The sequence below is a fragment of the Chrysemys picta genome, chromosome 5, assembly GCF_011386835.1.
Source record: "Chrysemys picta bellii isolate R12L10 chromosome 5, ASM1138683v2, whole genome shotgun sequence".
Taxonomy (NCBI): domain Eukaryota; kingdom Metazoa; phylum Chordata; order Testudines; family Emydidae; genus Chrysemys; species Chrysemys picta.
In genome coordinates, this window is record NC_088795.1 from 125,010,754 (window position 1) to 125,030,440 (window position 19,687).

The 19,687-nt window shown below is 44.9% G+C and overlaps 1 protein-coding gene across 1 annotated transcript in view; it reads right to left on the bottom strand.

The window, feature by feature from the left end:
- Positions 1-11,465: 11,465 nt before the first annotated feature.
- Positions 11,466-19,687, bottom strand: part of NICOL1 (NELL2 interacting cell ontogeny regulator 1) — a 29,696-nt gene continuing 21,474 nt past the window's right edge. Inside the window, exons 1-2 of the transcript XR_006175713.2 lie at positions 11,781-11,919; positions 11,466-11,623 (exon numbers count right to left, since the gene is read on the bottom strand). The gene's annotated coding sequence lies outside the window, so the exon portion shown is untranslated. Of the gene's footprint in view, positions 11,624-11,780 lie in introns of the transcript that reaches the window.

The window sequence follows — 19,687 nt, forward strand, 5'->3', positions numbered from 1 at the left end:
TCTCCCCCTCCCTCCCAGCGCTTGCGCTGCAAAACACCTGTTTTGCAGGGAGGAGGAGTAACGCAGCAAGGTTGGGGAAGAGACAGGGCCAGGGTGGGGATTTGGGGAGGGATCCAATGGGTGCAGGGCGGGGACGGGGGGTGTGCGAGCACCCACCAGCTCCAACAAAAGTTGATGCCTGTGCCTGACAGGTGTTTGTCCAACCTATCCTTAGAAACCTTCAGTGATAGGGATTCCACAACCTCCAATGGTTCCTGTACTTAACTTATTCCTGTACTTAACTATCCTTATAGTTAGAAAGATTTTCCTAATATCTAACCTAAATCTCCCTTGTGGCAGATTAAGCCCATTACTTCTTGTGTCCTACCGTCAGCAGACATGGAGAACACTGGTCACTTATGCTTTCAAGGGCACAGTCTAATCCAGACCCACTAGTAGGGACATCCTGTGGAGGATTTCAGCTAGATCTGCCTCGCTTAGAGGGACCGATCCTGTGTAAATCAAAGGCAAAAGTTCTCGTTAACTTCAATGGCGAAAGATCAGACACAAGAGGGTCAGTAAGACTCATTCATATCTTTGGCAGCCTTTCTTCTTTCCTGGTAATGGTGATATCCTCCTTTCTTGCCAGGCAGAGAGTAGTAAAACTGCACTGCTGAAAGTCTCGTTGTACATGCAAGAGCTCTATCAACGTCCTGTTGAGATTTATCTCGTCAAAACTCAATGGGAATCTGTCAGTTGTAACTTAGATAGCGCTTGGTTATCTCTTCCTATTCTTCCCCATAAGGCCCTGTCTGCATTAAGGCAATTTGCGCTAGTGTCACTACATCATTGCAGTGGAAACCCCTAATGCAGGCATACTGCATCGGTGCAAAGCAGGGCTTGCAGCAGTGCAGCCTCACCCCAAGTAAAATACATATTGGTCATACCTGCGTTACTCCTCCTCCCCCCTCCATCCCTCTGGCATAAGCTCCATAGGGGTTTGCACTGGAATAACCATATTCATTGTTACACCACTAGTAAGTGGTAAGGTATTATTATTTTAGTGCCTATGTCGGAGCTGAAATGTAGCCCGTAATGTACAAAGAATCCAGACATGATCAGTTTGCTGATCAATGGGAGCTGAGGGCACTCAGGACTTTCCAGGCTACAACCAGTACCTCACAGATTTGGGCCTTCTGTGACTGCCCAGGGTCACAGAAAGCAGTGGCAGAGCAAGGCAATAGTCTTGTTTGATATGTTTACAGTTCTTCAGATTGACCAGCTGTGAATGATGATTTCAGCAGACCATGACCTTAAAGAAACAGGTGGCTATAATCTCTAATTGGCCAAAGGCACCGCAATGATCAAAAGTACTGAATAGCTTTGGACAGTGGAAGCTGTGTAAAACTCATGCTTGGCCGTGGCTATTGAGCTCATAGGTAAACAGAAGAAATTTCAGATAATGCACACAGAGAGGTGCTTTAGTACATAATAATGACTTTTCCCTTCTGACAGCATGTGCAGAGTGTTGTGCATTTTAAATTCATAAATTCCATCTTGTTCAGATGTGTCCATTCATGCTTCTGGATTAATATCCATATTCATTGTTAACAATGGTAAATCGATCATGCATTGATTTTCTGTATTCTAGGGCTTTGTATTCTGGTTCTGCAGGAACCCAAACCAAGCCCAATTCCCTGGCATTGGGCTCTATGTTTATATTTTGAATAGCGCTGTTTTGTTTTTGTTGTTTACTTCATGGAGCCATTTATAATGACAAAATAATATGAGTTTGGGTCTCCTGGCCATCCGAGACATGAAACACTACGCGAAGGATATATCTCATGTTATTATTTTATCCCCATAAATGGCTCCCAAAAAGACTGAAATAAAACAAACACAAATTCTGGTCCACATTAGAAAACCTGCACCAGTTCAGCTAGATCAGTTTTAAATTGATCTAGTTAAACTGGCGCAAACCCCTAAGGTAGACAGACATACTTAAAATGGTTTAACCCTTGTTTAAATCAATTTAGCTTAATTTGACACAGGCTAAACCAGTTTAACAGTTAATACAATCTAAGGCTTTGTCTACACAGGAAAGTGGCACCAATTTAATTTAAAATCAGTTTTTACACCAATATAGTTATACCCAGTGCAAACTCCTGTATAGATGCTCTTAGTTCAGATTAATTTAAACCTGTTCCCAAACAATTTAAGCTAAACCGAGAAGACCACTCTGATGTGGAAATGAGAGCATCTGCACAGGGAGTTGCTATGGTTCTATGATATCTGTTTAAATTCATGCCTTAGGTTATATCAGTGCACATTTCCCTAAGTGCATCTATGTTTGGGTTTTGCACCAAATTTAACTAACCTGATTGCGTTAAACCAGTTCAAAGTTCTAATGTGAACCAACCCGAACACGAAAACCCACGCATGTCATAAATTGTACCTGACCATGCCATCAGCAAAGCAATCAGAATGCTTTTGCACCCATGTGAGCTGTTTAAGCTGGTTTATTATGAGCTGGCACCAATGATGGGTGCAAATGTGACAGCACGTAAGCTTTTCCTCCTCCTTTGTGCTCCCATTCCCTTTTGTCAGTGCTGCTATACTGTCTCTCTCCACTTTCCACTTTCTGCTGCTGTCCTGGTAACAGCCGTTGCTGAGTGGTGACTGACAATCAAAAAGGAATCCTACAAAAAATTGCTAAGGAGGAGGACAAAAGAATAACACAAGCATGTAGGGACAAAATCAGAAAGGCTAAGGCACAAAATGAGTTACACCTAGCAAGGGACATAAAAGGCAACAAGAAAAGGTTCTATAAATACATTAGGAAGAAGAGACAGATGAAGGGAAGTGTAGGTCCTCTGCTTAGAAGGGAAGGAGAGCTAATAATGGGTGACATCAAGAAGGCTAAGTTGTTCAGTGCCTGTTTTGTTTCAGTCTTCACTAAAAAGGTTAATTATAACGTGGGAAGGAATGCAAACCAAAATAGGGAAAGAACAGGTTAAATAATAGTTAGATGTTTTCAAGTCAGCAGGGCCTTTTGAAATTCATTCTAGGTACTTAAGGAACTAGCTGAAGCAATCTCAGAACTGTTAGAAATTATCTTTGAAAACTCGCGGAGGAATGGTGAGGTCCCAGAGGACTGGAAAATGGAAAACAAAGAACCTAGTTTTAAAAAGGGGAACGGAGCGGATGCAGGGAATTATAGATCAATCAGTCTAACTTCAATACCTGGACAGATACTGGACAAATGATTAAGCAATCAGTTTGTAAACATCTATAGGATAATAGGGCGATAAGTAATAGCCAACATGAATTTGACAACAAATCATATCAAATCAACCTAATTTCCTCTGGTTCTTGCTCTAGTAGATAAACTAGGGAAATGTGGTCTAGATGAAATTATTATAAGGGGATGTAAAACTAGTTGAAAAATCATACTCAGAGTAGTTATCAATGGTTCACTGTCAAACTGGGAGAACATATCTACTGGGATCCCGGAAGAGTCTGTCCTGGCTCCAGTACTACTCAATATTTTCATTAATGACTTGGATAATGGAGTGGAGACTATGCTTATAAAATCTGGAGATGACACCAAGCTGGGAGGGGTTGCTAGCACTTTGGAGGACAGGATTAGAATTCAAACAGCCTTGACAAATTAGTCCAAAATCAACAAGATGAAATTCAATAAAGACAAGTGCAAAATACTTCATCTAGGAAGGAAACATCAAACGCACAACTTCAAAATGGGGAATAACTGGCTAGGTGGTAGTACTGCTGAAAAGGATCTGGGGATTATAGTTGATCATAAATTGAATATGAGCCAATAATGTGAGGCAGATACATACAGACCCCAGAATGTGTAAGATATGGGAGGTAATTGTCCCCCTCTACTCGGCATTGGTGAGGCCTCAGCTGGAGCACTGTGTCCAGTTCCGGGCACCACCCTTTAAGGAAAATTTGGACAAATTGTGGTGAGTCAAGAGGAGAGCAACAGAAAAGGTCAGAAAACCAGCCCTATGAGGAAAACCTAGACAAACACCGCTCAGCAATGGTCTAGGTCAGGGGTGGCCAAACCATGGCTCGCGGCTCTTTTACAGTTGAAAGTGCAGCTCACGGAGCCCCCCACGCTTCCCCATTCTCCACCTACCAGACATGGGGGGGGAGGGGCAAGCTCAGGGGGTCAAGTTCTGCCAGAGACAACTGGTGCCTGCTGAGAGTTGGGGGGCACAATTTAAAGGTCTGGCCCCCCAATAGCTTGTCATGCCCCCCAGGCATGCCCCCCTTATCCTCGGCGGCCCCTCCCTGCAGCTCCCAGATGTTAACTCCAGGTGGAGAGGCAGTGGCAGAGAGCTGCAGGGAGGGGCTGCTGCTATAGTTCCAGGGAAGAGGCATCAGCAAAAGCAGCGGCTCTACCTGCAGCTCCCAGCTGTTTGCCGCTGCCTCTCCCCATGGCCGCAGCCCCCAGCTTGCTGGCTCCGGCAACTGCCGTGCATGGAGGGGGCACAGCGGCACCATGTGACCGAACGGGGCCAGCAAACCCAGGCAAAAAGCTGGGGGGGGCCACCTGACCCAACCTGCCTCCCCCATGCGTTACCAGTGGGGAGGGGAGTGTTGGGGCTTTAGCCGCATGGGGCGCACCTGCCGGGGCTCTGGGCTTCAGCAGAGCAGGGCTGAAGCCCCAAGCTCAGCAGGTGCACCCCAGCTCTCGAATGTCTGAAGAGTGTCATATGCGGCTTGGAGTACATTTGGCCACCCCTGGTTTAGGTATACTTGGTCCTGCCTCAGCACAGGGGGATAGCCTCTCAAGGTTCCTTGCAGCCCTACATTTCTATGATTGTGATGGGAAAGGAAAGTCACCCTTCTTACGCTTCTCCTCTCCTCTTCTCCTTCTCCCTATGTGGGCTAGATGCAGGAACCAGTTGCTGTCGTTTTCTAGCCTGTGTAATGCAGAAAATCAGACTAGATGGTCATAATGGTCCCTTCTGGCCTTAAAATCTACTAATCTCTGCTTAACCCCAGTACAGTCCTATTTGTTTGAAATGAAAATCAGTCAGCAAAAGATGTTATGTCAGCTTTGCTCAGTCAGGGCGAGTTGGTACATTAAGCCTAAGTATCATTTCTAAGGTAACACCTACCCGTGTGTCTAGATTGTACGCAGTCTTCTTTAAATCCTGCAGGGCCCTCTGCATGAATTCAAACGCATGGCAGTCGACGCAGGGACGACCTGGGAAAGGTTGCAGTAGAAAGACATCATTGAAATGGCACGGAATTGATATCATGGCAATTCCAAGAGAAAATATGATCTTGTATTTCCGAGAAAAGTGCATTTAATAAAGTGAATGTGCCTGGGTTGCACACACAAAATGCCTGTGTGCATGTACAGGATGGGGCTGTGCCTATACAAAAGTATATGCCTGTATGTGCAAATCCCCTGTTCGCATGTCATTGCAAAAGTACATGCACGTTTTTGCACACCTGCTTTTTAAAACCTGGACCGTGCTCTTGAAGAACCTGACCCTGGTGTCACGTGCTGTCAACTCCCATTCACTTCTCTGGAGTGAAAGCACTCAGACCCTCACATGAACGGGTCAGCGCCCTGCAGGACAAGACGCTATGGAGACATTTTCAGTGGTTCCAGAAATGATACGGACAAGTTATTTGTTCAGAAGCCCCCATGCATGTCTTGGCGAGGGAGAATGCCAAATCTGGGTTTTCCTCCTTTCTCCTGCAGTCATGTTGTGGGCGGAGCGGGCAAAAATATTCCTGCTTAGGGCCCCTGATGGACTACCACCGACACTGCCCACCCAACACTGATCTAGGTCTCAGTCTCCTGCATTTGATCAATGAATTAAGAAAGCCTGCCCTCTGAGGGAAATACACCATATAAAACTGCAACCCCTGGATAAACAGGAAATAAGGAGATTGTGATGTACAGTGATAACAGAGCATCCACTCCCAGAGAAAGGGGACCAGATCCTGGCCCATACAGCCCCTTTGTGCTGCTCTGACAATGCAAAGTGGTCAGAAAGCTGCCTTAGCCATACAGCTGACAAGAACCTCAGGTGGGGGAGTCCCTGGGTGGTGCAGGGCAGGTGTAGCTGTCACCCAGTTGTGGCCTCCTGGTGTAGGAGGGATGAAGAGAGGGATGTAGCCAAAGCACTTCTGTGCTCCGTCAATCCACAGCAGGCATAACAGCCCTTTGGAGAAGTTCCAGCAGCCCTGAGACTCCCCTAACTTGCAGCAGAAGCCAAACGAGTGCCTTGGTTGTGTGGATGAGGTGAGCAAGCACACCTCACGTTGTTACACACTGATCCTCCTGTCTGGCTTTGAATTGGGGAGACTCAGATAGCGGGAAACTGCCTTTACCCCATCCCCATTCTGGACCCAGCAAGACACTTCTATGACATTTTTTTTCTTCCCTCTTCCACCTAATCAGGAAGGATATCATTGTGTCTCAAGCATTTCTGATAGTTGAATATCTTCTGTAGTGTTAAAGAAAGGCTACCACTAAAGCTTTTCAATACCTTGGCAATTTATAACTCTATCTACTGCAATATGAATATTTTTCTAAATTAACACATTTTATTGTCTGTAATTTATAGTTGTATTCTTATTGATTAAGGTGGATAATTGTGATGAGAATGAATTGTTCTCTTTATAGCACATCTGTACATATGTGGACATCAGCCTAGAGCGAGACTAAGGCAAGACATCAACAGTGCATATTCTTTTAACCTTTCCTCAGAGATCCTATTTTTCTAAACCTCCGTTGTTGCTGTCCTATGATATGAACTCAAATTTCTAACTCTTCTCCATTTTTCTCGATCCTTTTTGCAGAGAACGACTACTTGCATTTGAAACATGCCAGGCATAGACATTACTGCATTAAGAGGCATTCCCCTATAAATGACAAGCAGCAAAGGCATTGTTCTCCAGGGCGGGGTTGAGTGGTGGAGAAGGGCTGGCTATGAGCCAGCCTTTAAATTAACTCAGATTTGGAATGGTTTAAACAAATGGGATTTTTAAAAAGATTTCTGGTCTAATCATTTTAACTGCTGAGCACCGAATGAGAACCAGCAGAAAGAAGACTGGCTTTTCTCATCTTTTATCAGTGAACATATCATTAGCTTGGCATTGCAGCCTACTTTCTTAAATTACTGCATGTCTTTTGTAAGAGAGTCTTGTGATGACTCGGTACGGTAAGGAGCTGCCCAAGCTGAAGTTATGGTCACTAAAACATTTACATCATCAGAACTTGGTGGTGCAAAAATGAAAGTAGGAAATGCTCATCTCAAGATGAGACACCTGTCTGTCTGCATAAGGAAGTGACACTGCAATCTGCACTCAAATGCTGACTACGCCCCTCACAAAAACCATCAGCGTGCAGGGCGGAAACTGATGGGCATTAGTTTGCAGAACCTCACTCTGAAGACTGGGAGACAGTGAAGATTCCCCAAAGATGTGTGCTAGAGTGAGGCTGAAATTCACCTCTGAAGAGGGTCAGCTCAAGGTCTATGTGCCACTTAACCCCCAGTTACACCCTGAACGTGGAGCATCAGCCTTGTGTTGTCTCTCAGCACAGAGGCAAATTTCACCCTAAGCAAACAAACAAGGGCAGGGCTGTTTTAATTGTGTGTAATGATTTGTAGGATGCACTTAGGCATACTGTAGTATATTTTGCCAGAGCGATGACCTCTAAGTCACACGAGAGCTCAGTACAACATTCTGAATCTGCTATTCAATCTTTTCTGAGGAGTGGGGACCAGCTGGCATTTTGGGGGGAAGATTTAATGGGTTTGTGGATTAGCAGAACAACAACACTCAAGATTCTAGTATAAATTTAAATTGATCCTGTCTGCATGGAAATTGTACAATGCCTTGCTTGTGTTCCTGCCGTCCTCCTAGTAAACGACCGAAACTGAAATAATTTCAGAAGTCTAATTTACTTTCCGTTACATGTGCAATTTATTTACTCTTTGCATTTTATGCAGCTTGGACTGTGAAACTAGACTGGCTGGTTCCCATTTTCAAGCTCTCCTGCACAAGCACAAGATTGCTGTGTTGGGGTTATAAACACAACAGGAGAGGTTTACATTTTAAAAAAAAATTGGTTTTCATTGACATTTAAAGAAAACTATTCTAAAAACATTGATATTGTTTAATGTTTGCATAGTCCTTTGCAGACGTTAAGCATTAAGTACAAGGTACTGATTATTCATTGCTAATTACTATTCATAACCAGCTAGGTCCTGCTCTCTGCTTCATTTGTGAGCAAAGTGGGAAACAGGATCGAGCATCTATAGCCTCCTTCCACCCCAAACAGCAGGGCAAGGTATAGCGAGAGAAGGTCAAGAGAACTCTAGGCAGGACCAGTAAATTCACTTGCCCAAGAGGGTGTAGTCTGCCAGCTAGGGAGTGCCTGGTATTCGCTAGAGCTACGTGGTGCTCCTGCTCATAGCAATAGCAAACTGCACTCCATCATGCATCTCCCAGGCCTGCCCTGAAGCATGAGGTCTTGGCTGGCAGGATTCCCACACTGCAGGAACTATCTGCCAGTGTCCTTGTTCTCACTTGCAGCAGCAAGGAGTGCAAATGCTCTCCTGCACTGAGTTTATTAAGTTTGGTAAGCCTCCCATCCCGGCCGCCCTCTTCTTTAACAAAACGTAAAGATAGGGCCCATACTAATTTAACACCTCCACCATCACACCCCTCACTTGTGGGGTTCCTCAAGGGTCAACACTCTCTTCAGGCCTATTCAACATCTACATGCAGCCACCAGGTGAAGTGGTCAGATGACATGCACTTAGGTGCTAACAATACGCAGGTGGCACATGCCTCTACCTATCCTTCATCCAGGGCCGGCTTTAGGCCAATTCCACCAATTCCCCCGAATCGGGCCCTGCGCCTAAGAGGGCCCCACGCCCAGTGGCAGGGCCGCCGGGGTGGGGGAAAGTGGCCGAAAATCCCTTTCCTGGCTAGAGGCTCCTTTTTAATTTTTACTCACCTGGCGGCGCTCCGGGTCTTCGGCGGCACTTCGGCGGCGGGTCCTTCACTCGCTCCGGGTCTTCGGCGGCAGGTCCTTCAGTGCCGTCGAAGACCCGGAGCAAGTGAAGGACCACTGCTGAAGACTAGGAGCGCCACCCTGTGAGTACAACCCCCACTTTTTTTTACGTGGTTTTTTTTTTTTTAGTTTAGACGGGGCCCCGTCAAAACTGTTCGAATCGGGCCCCGCACTTCCTAAAGCCAGCCCTGCCTTCATCCCATACAGCCATGCCACTACTGTCAAGATTGGGCAAGCTCAGCTCACGGATGTAGAACAGCTGGTTGAAGATGAACCCAGGCAAGACAGAACTTAAGGAAGTGGGCAAAAGAAAGCACTCTGAGTAGTTTGCAGCCACAGTGCAGTCTCCTTTGGTTAAAGATATTCACCAACAATTCGCTCAGGGATGCCCCTGGATTCCTCGCTGGCATTAAGTTCTGACATTACAGCATCACAAGCAAAGCATTCTACCTTTTATAGCTGTCCTGACAGACAATGACCTGCCCTCAGTTATACGCACCCTTCTCAATCCCCAGCTGGGCTGGGGCAAGCAATGCCGTCTACCTGGGAAAAATGTCGCGAGCCCTCAGGAAACGCCAGCTAGAACCTATATAGCAGTTCCTCTCCTCAGCAGCACCAGCTACAGGAGCACATCATACCTGTCTTCCACTCACTGCACTGGCTTCTTCCCATACCATATTATGTCAAAGGCAAAGGCCTCGTTCTGAATCTTCAAGATACTCAACAGCCTGGGCCTAGAGTATCTAAAAGCTCAGGGTTGAGGAGCGTGGTTGACAGTGCTGTTGAATAGAACTCTCTACCACACAGGGGGAGAGCACCTGTGAAGGAGTCAGGAGCCCTCAACTGGGGAATGAACTGCCACGAACAAAGAACCACTACAACACTTCACTACCTTCCATTCAATGTGCAAAGCACACTTGTTTGCCCCACCTTTGCTAATATAAACACATAGCACAGGGCACATTTAATTTAAAAACCCCTACAATTTTCCCTCTGGTCAGAGGGTGATAGAAAGAATGAACCATGTTTGTCAGATGTTAGTCAAGTCGATTAATGCGCTACTGGAAGGCACTCGGATACTACGATGATGAGGGCAGTAGAAGAGTCTGACTAGAACAAGAAAAATAGAATTTAACACTCTCTCTCTAATAAAGATGAGACTAGAACAGAAAAGAACAGAACTGGGACATTACCCTCTAGTCCTGTGTAGGTACCAAGGGTTCATCTGAAAAGCAGCTATGTTATCCTAGGAAAATAAAATGCAGTGACCAAATGGACTTCTGAATTAAAAGCTTTGGTGTCAGGAGAATGGACGGAGATGGCTGTGATAAAATCTAACATTGATTTATGTTCAGGGACCAGTTTTATTTATGCAGTCACCTTCCACTCTTTTTAAAACTCTGGGTGAGAGCTACTTCATATTTTTATCGCTCTAGGGAGTGGCCATTCTGTGCTTCCGGAGCACTTTTCATTGTCAGACCACTTTACAACACTATCTTCTCAAAACATCCTCACATCATCTCTGTTACAATTATCCTCCTCATTTCACTGGGGAAAACTGAACCAGTGACTGGCCCAAAGCAGTCAGTGCTAAAGCTGGGATTAGAATTTGGGAGTTCCTGGCTCCCAGACCTGTGCTCAGACCACTACCTCACATTTTAATATTTTGCGCTGATGTACAGCAGTGCAATTCCAGAATTCCACATGCATTTCAGGGTTAAACTCTGTGGGTCAAATTCCTTTGTGTAAATCCACTGGGGTTACACCAAAGATGAATCCAGCTGAATATACTGGTTTGAGCATTGGCCTGTTAAACCCAGGGTTGTGAGTTCAATCCTTGAGGGGGCTACTTAGGGATTTGGGACAAAATCAGTGCTTGGTCCTGCTAGTGAAGGCAGGGGGCTGGACTCGATGACCTTTCAAGGTCCCTTCCAGTTCTAGGAGATAGGATATCTCCATTAATTAATTAAAAATTAATTAAAATACCTTGTTCCAACCAAATAACAAAAGACATAAAAAACATGCCTGCAACACCCTAGCAGAACTAAGCAACAGTTTGCCTGTAACAGTAACCAGTAAGGATTTCATGTGTACAATTGCACACCTAGAGTATCTTCTTGCAGACCTGGAAGAAAACAAAAATGACCTAAGACTATACAGGTATAAGATAACGTCACATAAATATTTAGTAGTTAATTTGTTTTCAAATAAGTGCTAATGAAATAATAATAATGCAAACATTTCATTTACTTTCCTGGTGTGTTACAAACCAGTTTGCACTTCCTAGCAGAAGGGCAGCCTACAGATGGAGCTCATGAAATTTGAGCGTTCACTGGATGAAGTGATGTACATAAACAATGCAGATTCGGCTTCTGAAGCCGAGCCACCATAGCGTGGCAGGGGTACATACTTTCTGCTGGAATGACACTCCCAGATTCTTGACTGGCCCCGACCAGCTTCACACTCAATAGGCCAACCACTGAAATTAACTGGATTGCCATCCACATCGCTCTCCAGACAGAAGGAGACGCCATTATTATCATCAAGAATTAAAGCTTCCTTCCCAGCCTGAAACAAGAAGAAATAGGAAAGATCAATTGTTCGCTCCCAGCACATTCAGCCTCATGAAGCAGATGTGAAATGACAGCCTTAGGTACACATGCACACACACACACACACACACCCAATTGCAGCCACGGGCCATGCACTTGGAAATGAAACTCACCCAAACTACTATTTTGCTAAGTGCCTGATCTTCCTCTGTCTTTTGTGACAGAACCTTGGAAATGGCAGTAGCAAGCAGCTAAGGGAACCACTGCAGCCATACTGAGCATGCGTCCCCTGCATTCCCCCTCTCACTGATTAGGGTCATTGCCATGGAGATTCACTATAGCAACATATAAGAACTGAGCTGCCAAGGCGAGGAGAAGATTTAAAGGAGCAGCGACAGGACATATGGTAGCTGCTTTGTTTACTAATTGCCTCCATTCTTGGATGGTCACTTACTCCCATGGGCATACATTGGCACACTTCAGCAACTGCTGCAACCACGTACTATAACAAAGATATTTATGAATTTTTGGATTGTTGCCTTTATTCCAAAATGTGACTATGCTGAAATGGGCAGCTCCTAACCCATGCTTAGCTGCGAGACATTTACAGCAGGATTTCAGCTGGAGCAGAATCAGGCACCTGGTATCCAACTCTTGCTCTTTGTGGCAAAGACTCTGTTCTGTGTCTAGTAATAGGCAGGGCATGTCATCAGTGCTTAACAAGCAACACTAGTCATAAACCCACCCCTTATGGCCAGCAGAAGTGAATGTGAGTCAACCAGATGAATCACGCCTTCCAACCAGTTTCCATGGATCGGACATAGAATCACAGAAGGTCACATGGATGGCCCCAAGCCAATATCCCAGAGGTAAACACCCTGAGTTTTGGGGGAGTTCATAATCCAAAGCCAACTCTGGATCTGAGTTTCTGTTAATGGACCTGTGTAGAAGGTGCGCAACCATCAACAATGCTGCCTTATGGTCAGACAGTGGTTAGCAGGATGTCTCCCCCTTGAAGTATAGTCCAGTCTTGTCCTGTCCGTCAGCACCTCCACCCCAGGGGTTTCCAGTCCTCCCCTTTAGCACAGGGGCTTTGAGGACTGGGCCCGTGAACAATCAGTCTTTTCCAGCTGGTCTCTCACCAGAGGTGAAAGCTACTGTTGTAGTATTGTCCTCTTGGAGTGGGTAGGGGAGGCCAGGCCCACCCTCTCCTCTGGGCTCAAGTCCAGGGACCAAAGGTGGACAGCTACATTCAACATCTTGTGGTTCTAAGCTGCTGCACTGGACCACTTCCTACTCTTGTCTCCTTCAGCTTCCCAGAGTAAATCACTCCAATCAAGTCTCTGACCCACACACTCCGACCCCTGCTTCTCCTTTGTGCGTTTGCACAGGTCTTGCTGTCGGTACTCCTGGGCAGTCATTTCCCCTCAGAGCAGCCGTCTGCTCCCTTCCACTGCCCGTCTCTGAACTGCTCTATCCCCCTTTTTACAGCCCTGCCTCAAGCTTGTGCAGGCTTTGGGGCTGCCTTTGCCCAGAGCTGTTCCTTAATCCCTTACTCTCCAGTGTGGAGTTTGTACACCCAATCAGAGGGCCTATCCATAGAATAACCCAAACAAAGAACCCAGATCTGAACTCCCCTGAACTCAGGAGTGCTTGAGAGCCTGACCCAGAGCTGGCTGACGCTAAACCCTAGCAAGATAGAGGTAATGCTTGTTGGCAGCTGGAAACACTTTGAAAAGCAGGTAGCCAGGGTGCAGGTGCCACTGATTAAGGACGCAAACCCACAACTCATCACGTCAGTCTGAATTTTAAGAGTTCTTCTAGACTGACACCTAGCACGCACTGTGACTGAGGAAAGTATTCTGCCACCTCCAGCTGGCTAGGAGACTGCATCCACCTGGACTACAGCAATGTAATGTACTTGGGTTTGAAAGCACCAATCCTGAGAAAATGGCAGTTGGGAAAACAACACAGACTGCCACCTGCACCTGCACTCTGCTCACTCCACTGGTTTCCTCCAGAATTCCAAGATCAGCATCTGTCCTCACAGTCTGGGGCTAGGACACCTTAAAGACCACCTCACACTCTGTCTGGGACCTTGACGGCCAGTCACAGTCCTAATGCCCTAGCAAAATGGAAATGTTTATTGGAAGGATGAAGCTCACCTGTGCAGAAAGACAGGGCTTTTCGGGGCTGACCAAAGGCTGTGGAACTCATTCCTGTAGGAACCACAAGCCACATCACTTTTTGGTTCAAATGCAAAGTGCATTCCTTAGCCCTTGCCTTAAAAATACCCATTGCATGTGAGCACATCAACTGAAATACCACCCTCACCCCAACCCCAACCACAGAGCAACTCAGATCCAATTTTCTCCCTGAGGAGGGGATCAGAAAGGGATCCATATTTGACAGATTCTACTCACTTTGTGTCATTTATCTTTTGAAAGGTACTCAGATACCTGATACAGTTACCGGTGTGGTGTAGCAACCTGGAAAAAACAGTAACATTTTGCAGTTTGTGCTCATCTTCACTCTGGTTATCTAGCCTACCTCATGGTGCAGGAATATTCCCTGTGGGGGGCATTTGTGAGTGTTTTGTCCAGTCTAGTTTTAAATAACTCCAAATGGAAATTCTGGCAAAAAATCAGAACTTCACACACCCATTCTCCCTGGCATTCAGCTATGTTCTTGACACACAGAACATTGGTACTCTTATACCATCCTTGGGGCCATACTATTTATTCCATTAATATATTAGGTTATAGCAGAGTTCACCAGAAAGTTATGTAGAGATAGAGTCTGATAGTTTTTGGAAGGATGGAAGGCGATGTCCATTTAAATACTTTTTCCAGAGAGCAATGCAAATGGTTCTGAGCCAGTAAGACATTTGCGAGTTTCCCCTTTATAATTGCTTGACCTTAGCACTTTGCAGTAGGCAGGTAGGGACAGGAGCGCAACAATAATAATTTCTGGGTCTCTAGGGCTAGAAATTTAGTTCCTGTGGTACTCACTTAGGTGCTCCAACTTTTTTAAGGGAAAAGAAAGAAGAATCTGTCTCCTATCAGCATCTTGGGATGGCCTCAGAGTTGTCTGCAGTCCAGAGGTAAGTGATTTAGCTGCTGTCAGAGATGAAGAATAAGGCAAACATCTGGAGAGGCAAAAAAGAAATAGAAGATATGAAGCAAACCATTACATCTTGTGACAGAGCTGTACAGAGGCAAACCCATACCAGGCATATCACGGGGGAGTAATGGGGAGGAAAGGAGTGGAATAACACCTCCCCAAGACTGCAGACTGGCAGAGGCTGCTTAATGGCTAGAATAGCCACCTTGCCATCTCTGTCCACAGGAGAGAAAGACATGGGGATCCATTCAGTGGTGGATCCTCTGAGCCCACCCCCAAGCACCTTGTGTGCACTGCTACAGAAGGTACACCTGCAGAGTTGGAGCCTTGCCATGCAGGGAGTGTTTAATGTGTTGTGTAACTCCCACCACATCCTGCCGCCAAATTGTATAGCGGAATGGCTGTCAGGGGCCCTCCACACTTGCCAAGGTGGGACCAGGGCTTGACCCTTATTAATGAAAATCTAAACCAGGTTACAACAAAGCTGAATTCAGCCCAGTTTCCTGAGCATTCACGTGGCCGGAAGCGCTGCTTCTGGACACATACCAATGGCAAAGTTTTATCTGGAAACAAATTTTTTAAGCTTTTTAAATTTAAAAAAAATCAGCATTTTGCAGCCCTTCTGTGACTGTGTGGTGTTACTCACTGTACTGCCAAGATGTGACACTGGCAGGATGTGAGCTCACTGGACAAGACTGTAGAGTAATTTCTGTCCAGTTTTAATCATGCTGACGATCAGAAGCCTCATCCTGTATTCTTTGCCCTCCCAGAGCTCCCACTGAGGCAGCTTAGGTAGTACAAGTCATGCAGGATCAGGTCCAAGAAGCAGAAATATAGAGCCAAATTCAGAGCTGCTATAAGCAGCAGTTCTGCTCCACTCCACTGAGGTCAACGGAGTGGCTCTTGCTTACATCAGGTCAGAATTTGGCCAATAATGTTTAACCATTATCCATCTGCGATTTCAGTTGGATTCAATATTTCCTCTTCTTGCTTAAATGAATGTGTAATGTCACTGTGCAATATTAAACTGCTACCCCTTTTATACCATCAGTAGAGGATCAAGTCATTCCTGCAAGTAGCGAGGAAAGCACTTTGAACTACAACCTGGACCCCTTACTCAGACTGTGTAGCCCTTTAGTCCTCATGTAGTCCCAGTGACACCCGTGGAGTAAAGTATTATTCAGCATGGGTACAGGTATCAGATTTTGGCCCTTTCGGATCCTCGGGATGAAAGCCATTATATGTGTATATTAGATATTATGAATGAGTCTGTTTAAATTATACGAGAATATGCCTTTTCTAACTGCAGGTTGCTAAAATTAAGTAATACTAATACTTTGCACTTTTCATTTGAGGACCCCAAAGCACTTTGCAAAGGTGGCTAAGTATCATTATTCCCATTTTACAGATGGATAAAATGAAACACTGAGATTAAGCATCTTGCCCAATGTAGCAGAGTAAACCAAAGCTTTCTAATTCCCAGGGCCAAATTCTGTGCTGGTGTAAATTGGTGCAGCTCCACTTAAATCAGTGGAGATGTGCTGTGCTAATTTACAGCACCAATAGCTTGCTCTGAACTACAGGCTACACTGTTTACCCTCTGTCGACATTGGGATTTTTTTATTATTGTTTTATTTTCAAAACTAGTTAACAGTTTGTAGACAGCAAGATTCACTTTCCACTAGGAGAACTTTCAGAACAGAGCCTTGTACAATCACTTCAAATAAAGCTGAATAACAGGGAAGCATGAAAGGACACATATGCCTTGCTTTGGTATGATTTGTATTATAGATTCTGTGTCCATGGATAAAGGTGTCATCTGTCTAATTACCATCTATGCATCCGAAGAAGTGGGCTGTAGCCCACGAAAGCTTATGCTCTAATAAATTTGTTAGTCTCTAAGGTGCCACAAGTACTCCTGTTCTTTTTGCGGATACAGACTAACACGGCTGCTACTCTGAAACTTACCATCAAAGATGATCCAATTCCAAGCCATGCACTAGAGTCCATATGGTGTCTAAAGAAAAAAGTAGTGAAATCCCAAATGGCTGTCCAATCAGGTTTGCAGGGAGTTTAATCTTCCCTTTCTATAGAGATGGAAGAAGTTTCTATACTTAGTAGAAATCTGATCACGAAAGACCCGAGAACAGTCAGCCAGCCAAAAGAATTAAAGGCAGCTAACGACTTTCTGGGAAGACATTTAGTGAGGACTTTTAGTGTGGAGAGACCTCTGGGAGCACTGTAAAACATACTATTGATCTCGTAGTGCCCTTAATATCACAGGTGCTGACAGAATTATGGGAACTAAGGCAGATTTGTCTGTGCAGTAAATGAATAAAAAAAATTATACAGCTACTTCAAAAATCACTAACATTAAGGGCATAAGTTAAATACACAGACAGAATATTCAGAGGGAAGGCTGAGTGCTCCAGTTATAATGTATGCCCCTAAATATAAACGCTGATACCATGATCGTGGATATACATGGTTTTGGAGAGAATGGGTATTGGTTAAATAGATACATTAGCCAGCTATCTTGTCCCTCTATAACCTGATAAATCAGTGGCCCTGGATATGTTGCACCCTGCTCCCTGTCAGCCATGTTGTACCTCTCCTGCCTCTGGGCTCACTTGCTGCCAGGGCAGCTTCAAGGCTTCTCTGCTTCCCCAGTTTCTTTCTGAGTGGCAGAGGGTTTTGGAGGTTGTAGCTGGGGAGTGATTTGTTCACATTGTTCATGCCAGCTTATTAACTCTCATTTATATTATTGTTTTTTAATTTTGCAGCTGGGCTGAGATGACTGGTTAGTGCATTATAAACATCGAATCATAGAAATGTAGTGCTGGAAAGGATCTTGGGAGGTCATTTAGTCCAGCCCCCTGGGCGGAGACAGAGCCAAATATACCTAGACCATCCCTGACAGATATTTGTCTAACCTGTTCTTAAAAACTCTGATCATATAGATTCCATAACCTCCCTTGGAATCCTAGTCCTGAGCTTAACTACCCTTGTAGGTCAAAAAAATTTCCCTTACTAACTAACCTAAATCTCTCTTGTTGCATTTTGAGCACATTACTTCTTGTCCTACCTTCAGTGGACATAGAGAACAATTGATTGCCACCCTCTTTATAACAGCCCTTAACATATATGAAGACTGTTACCAGGTCCCGCCTCAGTCTTCTTTTCTCAAGACTAAACATGTCCATTTTTTTTTAACTTTCAGTCATAGGTCAGCTTTTCTAAACCTTTTATCACTTGTGTTGCTTTCCACTGGACTCCCTCCAATTTCTCCACATCTTTCTTAAAGTGTGGTGCCTAGACCTGGGCACAGCGCTCCAACCGAGTCCTCACAGTGCCCATAGAGCAGGACAATTACCACCTGTGTCCATAGGTGCTGGGGGTGCTGCTGCACCCCCTGGCTTAAAGTGGTTTCCATCATATAGTTTGGTTCAATGGCTCTCAGCACCCCCACTATACAAATTGTTCCAGCACCCCTGCCCATGTCTGACATACGACTATTCCTGTTAACACGCCCCAGAACAACATTCATCTTTTTCACAACTGCATCACGTTGTTGGCTCGTATTCAATTTGTGATCCACTCTAACCCCCAGATCCTTTTCAGCAGTACTATCACCTACTCAGTTATTCCCTATTTTGTACTTGTGCATTTGATTTTTCCTTCCTAAGTGAAGTACTTTGCACTTGTCTTTAATGAATTTCATCTTGTTGATTTCAGGTCAATTCTCTAGATTGTCAAGGCTGTTTTGAATTCTAATCCTGTCCTCCAAAGTGCTTGCAATCCCTCCCAGCCTGTTGTCATCTGCAAATTTAATAAGCATACCTCCAATCCACTATCCAAGTCATTAATGAAAATACTGAGTAGTACAGGACCAGGACAGACGCCTGTAGGACCCCACAAGATACGTTTTTTTACATATCAGAAAATAAATACTGCAGGCCACTTTGCTTCCTCTGAGAGCCAGGGAACCAGTGAATCCAGGAGAAGGGCCAAAAGTCAAGTAGCCCAGGGGTTGTCTGTTTCCTCTGTCCCACCAGATACTGGTTCAATCTTGCTCCGTGCCTAGGAAATGGTTCAGTGTCTTTTTCAAACATGAAGTCACAGGCTTGGTGAGGAAAAGAATCACCTGTCATGTCTGCACATGGAATGAACTCCTCCTCATTGGCAGTCTGACACTCAGAACTTTCCCCCCTTAAAGTTCCATGGAAGACACCACAAGAATCGAAACCACAGGGATACTACAAAACCTTTCTGACCCTCGGGGACTTGGGATGTTGATACTGTCCTTAGTACCTCAATGCAACACAGGAAAAATGAGGTGTTGATACAGAAGTGGGTACAATAGTAACAAAATGAAGAGAAAGTTTCCCCTTGTAGAGAAACTACAAATTATACTTTGCATCACTATGTATGATGGAGGAAAGGATCAAGTCAGAAAAACACTTTTGCAGTTCATGCAAGAAGTGGTTCTCAACCTATTTACCATTGTGGGCCACATATGCAGCTCTCTGTGTGTTATGTGGGCCGCATCCACACAATATATATTCTATCTGTATGGCTCTGAGGATGTCACAGGAGCCGCAGCTGTGTGCTGATGGCTGCAAGTGGCCAGTAGGCTGTGGGTTGAGAACCACTGATCTAGATACAACAGTGACAGGCATATTAGAAATGCAAATGTTCTTAATAGTTTATAGTTTTCTCTTTTCTATTGCCCAAGGAAGGTCACTGTAAGATTACTGTGAAATGAAGCTCTGTTTTAGGTTCTAGGTTTCAAGCAAGGATAAAATCCATCAGGGTAAATCATGGCTTTTCTAGTCTACACTTTGGGCTTGCACTGGACTTGTATAGCTCCAGCCACTGCTTGCTGGAAACTGGACAAGTTCCCAATGGAGACAAAGCTTTTGTGTTCTGTGTGCATGCTGATTCTTCTGGAAAGCCA